General features: G+C 51.7%; 1 protein-coding gene across 1 annotated transcript in view; it reads left to right on the forward strand.

Moving 5' to 3' along the window:
• Positions 1 to 7,500, forward strand: part of LOC119597989 — a 24,957-nt gene that overhangs the window by 477 nt on the left and 16,980 nt on the right. The window lies entirely within an intron of this gene.

Below are 7,500 nucleotides of genomic sequence, written 5' to 3' on the forward strand. Positions count from 1 at the left end.
CCATAGTAATACAGAAAAAGAGATAAACTATTTATGCATAAATACTTATAAACAACAAAATAAACTAACAACCTGTAGGAAATACAATAACAAAAGAAGCAAGAGAAACAAAATAACAAAAGATAAGTGCAAGTACAGGTGAGCTAGGAGTGCAGGATTAGTAATGGTGGACTAGTGCTCGTAGAAAATTAAGGGGTGGTTCACTGACTTGCTTGTTGATGAGTTGGACTACAGTGGGTATTTTGCTCCGGTGGTAGTGGTCAGTGTGGGCCCTGAAGGGCACTAGTTTGTTGGTGGCGCGTAGGGAATGGCGGGGGGGGGGAGGGGGTAGCGAGTCGGGGACAGCAGGTCGATTCATTCATTCCTTGGGATTTGAGAAGTTCTCTCTTCGCCCGGGCCTTCCATATATGGCTCAGCCTGTGTCGGCTTTTTATGGCTATCTCATTTGGTTCTCTGGTTGCTAGCAGGCATTCCTGTAGCCGTGGTGTCAGCATACCGCATAATCTCTTTACCAGCACCGCGGCTGTTGTCGGCGGACCCTGTCTCAGGAATTGCGTGTGCACACAATTCTCCATGTAATGTACGAGTGTGGCGTTCAGCTTGCCGCAATGCATGCCATGAACAGTGGTAACCTAGGCGCATTCTGTGAAGAATGACTTCGGTACCTCTGCTGATTATTTCAGCGAGTGCCAAAGGTTCATAGCCTGTGGCATCTGAGTACCAGCTGGCCGAGAGGAAGATCTCGTTTCCTCTCTGTGAAGCTGCAGGAGGAAGGAGAGCGTCGTCACCGTACACTTCTTCCTAAGTAATTTTCAGCTCGGTTTTATATACATAGTTGTAGGGGGCATACCCCTGCCAACTTCGGCTAGCCTGTCAGCAAGCTCATTGCTTCTGAGCCCAATGTGGCTGGGGACCCAGTTGATGATTACTCTTCTACCCTTTGCAAGAATCCTCTGTGCCAGTATGAGGATAGTAGTCAGAAGGTAGATGTTATCATTGAGTGAGCGCTGCTGAAGACAGTCGATGGCTCCTCTGGAGTCTTTGTGTATGACCACGTGTCCTTCCCTCACGGACACGTGCTCTTGGGTTTCCATAATTGCAACTGCCTCTGCCTGTAGCGAGGAGGCGTTATCTGCTAAACTCACGGATTTTGTGGCATCCCTTGCCTGCAGTGTAGGTCAAGGGATCGACCGATCCATCCGTGTAGTATGTTCTGCTACCCGGAGCAGTGATGGTTGTAATGACCCCCTGGGTTTCTGCCTTTAGACTAGGCATGGGGTATTGATTCTTTTTTGTTGTCAGGCTCATGACAGAGAACTCTGTCGAGGTTTGTGCCCACGGCGGGGCTTCGACAAAGTCAGGGTGGGGGGAGTCCATGCCCTTGGCAAGAAGCTGTTCTTTGAGCTGATGGCGTATTAACACCCTGGCTGTGTGGGACAGCCAGGAGTTGTTTGCAAAGAGCTCGTTATCTTGTTCTAGGCATCTGACTATTTTATGTCTTAGGCTTGTATTCCTGGGAGCCTGGATGACCTGTGATAAGAATTGTGCTGCCATTCATGAGGCCAGGGGGAGAAGTTTTGCCTCCAAGAGGAGGTTGAGGACCTTCGCCCACCTTGGGGCGCACAGAATGACCCTGGCAGCTTCGTTTTGGACTGTGTCCAGTTGGTCTTTATGTTTTTTCTTTATGCCAATCAGAGCAAGGGAGGCATAGTCCACAATGGGCCGGACGGCATGTACATAGAACGATTTTAGTACTCTGTGTCTGGTTCCTATGCGTCTCCCACCCATTTGGTTCGGTCAACCAGGTACTGGACCTCCTTCCGGAAGGAGAGGGTCAGGTCTATCCTTACTCCAAGGTAGAGGTAGTCCTGAACCCATTACAAGTCCATTCCCTCGATTTTCAGACTTGTGCCTTGAACTTTTTGTCTCAGAGCCATGGCTTTGGATTTGGCTGCAGAGATCTTTAGTTCTGTCCTACAACACTCCTCAGACACACAGCCCAGACAACGCTGGGCTTTGTTTAGGCAGTATCGTCCAGTGGAGATGATGGCAAGATCGTCTGCATAGGAGATGATCTTGCACCCCACTGGGAGGTTTATGTTGAGGATACAGGACATTAATGTGTTAAACAAGGCTGGACTGAGAACCCCACCCTGTGGCATTCCATTCTCTAGTGGCATGTGCTGTGCTGCTGCTGTGACCTTGGAATTTGACTCTAGCTGTTCTATTCCTAAAGTAGTCACCTATCCAAGCCAAGAGCTTACCTCTGATTCCTTTTTGGATCAGGCTCTCCTGAATGGCAAGAGGACTTGCTAATTCAAAGGCCTTCTCCAGGTCAAGGAATACTACCACAGATGTGCCCATGCTTATTGTGCTCAAAAGCGTAGCTATGCTGCGCGCTGTGCTCATGCCCCTGGTGAACCATTGGAGGTGTTCATGTGGGGTCCCATTTTCCATCGGAGCCGGTTCAGTACCATCCTCTCGGTTGTCTTGGCCAGACAGCTGAGGAGAGAGATGGGACGGGAACTATGGTAGCCCTTTTCCAACTCTGGGGTAGAGTGGATGTTTCCCAGGACTTGTTGATAAGTTGCAGGAATGCAAGCTCACCTACTAGTTCCAGGTGGGAAATGATGGGGTACGAGATCCCATCAGAGCCCAGGGCTGTGTTACAACTGGCTTTATAGGCATTTCTTAGTTTCCTCAGAGAAAAGATAATGTCTGAGTTATCGAGTTCGGGTGCCCTTTCTCTGATATGAGCAAGTCTGTCTGGTTGTAGGCATTCTTGTCTTGCCCTCAGTTCGGCTGGCAGGCTGTTGCTACTTGTTCTTGCAAAAACTCGTGCGCCAGTCTGTTCGCCTCTGACTGGGGGTCATGGTGCGTGCATCTTGGGGCTGAGCGGTTGGTAGCTTGCTTGACCCGTTGCCATAGCTCTGAGAGGGTGGTATGGAGGTCGAAGGGCTCACACCATTCCAGCCACTTTTCCTGCCTGACTCTTTTGGCAGTTTCCTTGGCATCCCTGACAGCCTCCCTTAGGAGGGCTAGGTTGTCGGGGGTTCTTTGCCTTCGGAAGTGTTTTCGGCACATGTTTACCCTGTGGTTGACCTCCCTAACTTCGTCATTGAAGTACCAGGCGTCTTTGGGACTCCTGGACTCGAGTTTTGGGTATGGTCAGTGAGGCTTGCCTCATCGATGGCATTTACAAGTCTGGCTTCTAGCACTTCCACATTTTCACTTTGTATGGGTTCATTGCTTCTCAGACAGTGGGCCAAGGCATTCTGAAACACCTGCCAGTTGGCCTTGTCTGTTTTCCATCTTGGATTCGGTCGTGGCATTTCGGCTGGGCCACTATCCATGAGGGTAGTTATAGTGCCATAATGGTCACTTGTGACGGTCTCATTGACACATCAGCCAATCCTCTCCACCAGAGTTGCAGTGGCCAGGGTGAGGTCTAGGACCCCTCCTCTGACATGTGTTGGTTCTTGGGTAATTGAGGAGAGCGATCTCAGGGAATGTCTCAAGCACGTTGGCTATGTGATAGCCAGCTGCATCCGGTGCCCGGCAGGGAGCCAGGATGGGGTGGTGTGCTTTGAAGTCTCCCCCTATGATCACTTGGTCATGTGCTGAGGAAGCATAGACCTGGCTGATATCTAAGGAACTACAGTGTGGCCGGCTGTACACATTGTACAATTTCAGGGCCCCCCCGGCCAGGTGAATCTCGACGGCAAGAGATTTAACATCGTCTCCACAGTGCGGTGCATCGGCTATTGCGGAGCAGGGGATTGTTGCTTTGACAAGGGTGATCAAGCCTCTCTTTCCATCAGTGTGTTGCAGCATGAGAAACTGATACCCAGAGATGCGAACAGGTCCTGCTGTTAATGTCTCCTGGAGCATGACAATATCAATGCTCCTTCATCGCACTATTGCGTGGAGGATGGCACTCCTTGTGGAGAAGCCATTGATGGTCCACTGCAGAATACTTAGATTGTGTGTCATGATGTTACTAGATGATAGTTACATCAGAGACATTGTTGTATTTGGATTGGCTGGTTTCAGAGTCTGACAACTCCATTGCGAAGTCCTTATTGCTTGTGGGGTCTCCTTCGGCTGTCAGGCTATCCCTGGGTCCACTGGGGGGTGGAGAGCCTTTGATAGCTCTTACTTTGTGTATCGTGGCTTTTCTCTGTTCAGGCTGTGTCTGTGCATTTTTATTTGCTGGCCTTGCCTGGGCAAGGTCAGTGTGTTCTGGCTCTGGTTCTGGCACAGATTCAGCCTGGTTTGGCTCTGCCTGTGAGGGCATGGCCTGGGTTGGAGTGGGGAGGGGAGTCTCGTCCTAGGGTGAGGGTGAGGGCGAGGATGGAGATGCTTTGGCTCTTTCCCGCTTTTCCCTTAACTTTAGGACTGTGACAGTCTTGGTCATGCCGTAATGGCGACCGTGACTGCCTTATCAGCCTCTTCACTCGTCCTTCCCAAGGCTGTTGCTACTGCTGTGACTACAGCAGTCAACAGGATAGACATGTCCTCCTCATCGAGGAGGAGGTCTTTTTCTCTTGGGGAGGACTTTGTGGTGCTGTTTGAACCTTTATTCCTGTGTTTTTTTTCACTTTCGTAATCTCCCGTTTGTCGGAGATCTCCGGTTTCCGGTGAGGGGGGCTCCTTCCTCGTGGGAAGTCGGGGGGCCTTTTCACTTTTGTTCTTCCCCAGACATAGGTGCCTGGGGGAGCGGGAACAAAATCTGGTCGCTTCTTAGCAACCTCTTGCCGCTTGAGGGCCACCATTTTCCTGACAGAGCAAGCCAGGCTCCAGGTGTGATGCCTCTTGGCACAGTTGGGACATTTGGCTGTTGTGTCCTTCTTTTCCTCTTTGTATGTCTTGAGGCACACCTCAGTATTGTGTGCCTTGCTACAGACACCACATTTAGGCTTGGCTATGCAACTAGCCGGTGGTGTCCGTATTTCTGGCACTTGAAGCACCGAAGTGGGTTATGCACATACGTTCGAAGGTTGTAGTGGGCCCCCGTTACCCAGATCAAGGGCAGAGGTTGGGGTACCTTTCATGGTCACCAGGACTTGCCTGGTTGGAGTCTTCCCCTTGGGGAAGCCTCCACGACCTGTGGGTGTGATGTAATCACTTCCACATCGTACGAGACTGAGAAGCCAAGTAGCACCATCTTTACCCTCTTTTCCTCGGGATTCAGTGGTGAGATGCTCACTTTCCTCCCATCATTTAGCTTCTTCGTTTCCTGCAGGAAACTAAGGGTAGCTTGATCTTTGGACATGATCATGCCTGATCTCTCGCAACCTGGATAAACAACCGGATTTTGCGTTGGCTCTCCAATGCCCTGACCATTTGGTAGGCATTGTCGAAGCCTTTGGGTTTCACAGGAACTTTAAATTGGGGGAAACGCCTTGGGGGTCTAGATTCTCCCTCAGAGTCCGCCTCTGGCCTCGGACGTTTCGGCCCGCCCTTTCGGCTTTGGGGCTTGCTCGTGGGGGCACCAGCTGTTTCAGCTGGTTCAGCCTGTGTTCCCAACTCGGTCAGGGGGGTCGTCTGAGGGGTACTCAGAGACCTTCCTGGCTTGGGTGCTGGCCTGGAGGGGCCAGCACGAGAGTCCTTCTGTTGGACAATCAGAATGGACAGGACATATTATTGGTTGGTTTCTGAGTCTTGTCCATCTTGGCAGCAGGCGTGACAGTCATATCCTGTGCTCGGGGTTTTCTTTTGCCACCCGGAGGCACGTATGGCTTCAGGGTGGCTGCCGTGGTCTGGGACTTCCATGGGTTGTCAACGTTGGCATCTGGGTTTTTGTTTGTTTGTTTTTCCATGTAACTGGACAGTGCTTCATCCACTCACGCCCCCACCCACCAAGGAGTGCACCAAGGGGAAGCAGGTGTTAGAGCCAGTGTCTAACAACTACAGGGGTGGTGAGTGAATATACGCAGCCAATTGGCCATTGCAGCGGCACTCACGGACCAGTTTGAGTACCAACGGTCGCATGACTGTTTGACCCTAGCCTCCTGAAGGAGACCAGCCGATTGATCTGACCGAGCCTGGATCAGGCCGCCTGTCTTGCTGGAATAGAGGACCAAAGAGGCATGTTGCTAGCCACAGGGCGTACTCATTCACGGCATCTTTTACAGCATCTCACAACCTCCAGGACTCCCGTCTCCACAGTGTACAAGGCTGCCACATACAGCAAACACATGGGTAGGTGTAAAAAATTAGAGTGGCTGTCATCAGATGATCTGCCAGACCAGTCCATAGCAAACAGAATGGCAACTCTATGCATACCGTAAGGCAGGCCTTCTAAGGCCCCCCAGACACACCCTCCCCTGCGGGAGGTAAAGGTCTGCCCACGTCCGAGCACACGCCCGAAGATGGGGTCCAGTTCACCAGAGGATGTGCCGAAAAATTCGTATAGGAAAGAGTAGGCTAGAGGGCATGAAGCTAAATGCAAGCAATTAGCAACGTGGCAGCAAAAAAAAGGGTGGGACCGCAAGCGCCGAGATAATGCGTAAGAGCCAAGGCGAATTGCAGTGGGCCAGGTGCGGGTACATCTCTTTAAACCGCCCATGCAAAGCCTCAAGACCGAAAGGCCATGGTAGTGACTCTTTTGGCATTATCTGGCTTGGCTTCACCCGCTGCGCCCCGTCGAGCGCCTTTGCCGGCACGTCCTCCCTTTTCTCTGAAGCAGCCGCTACTGCTTCACCGCGGGGAGAGAAGAGAGGAGTGTCCTACCAGGTCTGTTGCTCGATGTCCTGATGCAGCAGGTCGAGAATGATTTTGGCTGCCCTTTCTGTACCCTCTCGAGTTGTGGCAGGGAGTGAGGGGACCAGGGGAGGGAGGCGTAGGTTAGTTTGGGCAGGATGAATAATAGTCTGTAGATATTTCCGGAAGTGAGACCAAGGGACTTGAGGAGACGCAACATGCAAAGCTTGTACGAGGCAGACCACACGATATCTCTTGACGTGCTGCGTCCAGGAGAGCTTTTTGTCGATGGTGACGCAGAGCAACTTGTGGAGTAGATGACTTCGAGCGGATGGTTGTCCAGCATGAGGATGGGCATGGGGGTGGGGATTGGTGGAGAGGTCGAATGCATCACGGACCGACTCTGGCAAATTTATAGTGATGTGATTTGCGGTGGTCACGAGAAGAGTTGTCGAGAGTACGCTGGATGGCGGAGTGGTCAGGGTTTGGAACTGTCAATGGCGGCGGCGATGGGCGAGTCATCCACATTTTCCAACGATGGGCCCCGGTGTCCAGAAGCGCGTCTTTAGTCATGACAAGGAAGCACAGGAGGACTCCAAACATGAATGGCAGGAGGCTAGAAACTTGCACATGCAAGGCCTGTTGCCTGTTGGAGAGAAAGTCTGCCAATTAGGGGATGAGGCATTCCTGATGCCCAAGGAAGCTGCTGCTTTGATAGGGCTGTGGTGTGGCCCACCAGGTCGAAGGATTCTTGAAATCTATGAAGATGCGGGTGATGGAGGATTTGGGGCTTGT

This window comes from Penaeus monodon, chromosome 40 (assembly GCF_015228065.2).
Source record: "Penaeus monodon isolate SGIC_2016 chromosome 40, NSTDA_Pmon_1, whole genome shotgun sequence".
Classification (NCBI taxonomy): domain Eukaryota; kingdom Metazoa; phylum Arthropoda; class Malacostraca; order Decapoda; family Penaeidae; genus Penaeus; species Penaeus monodon.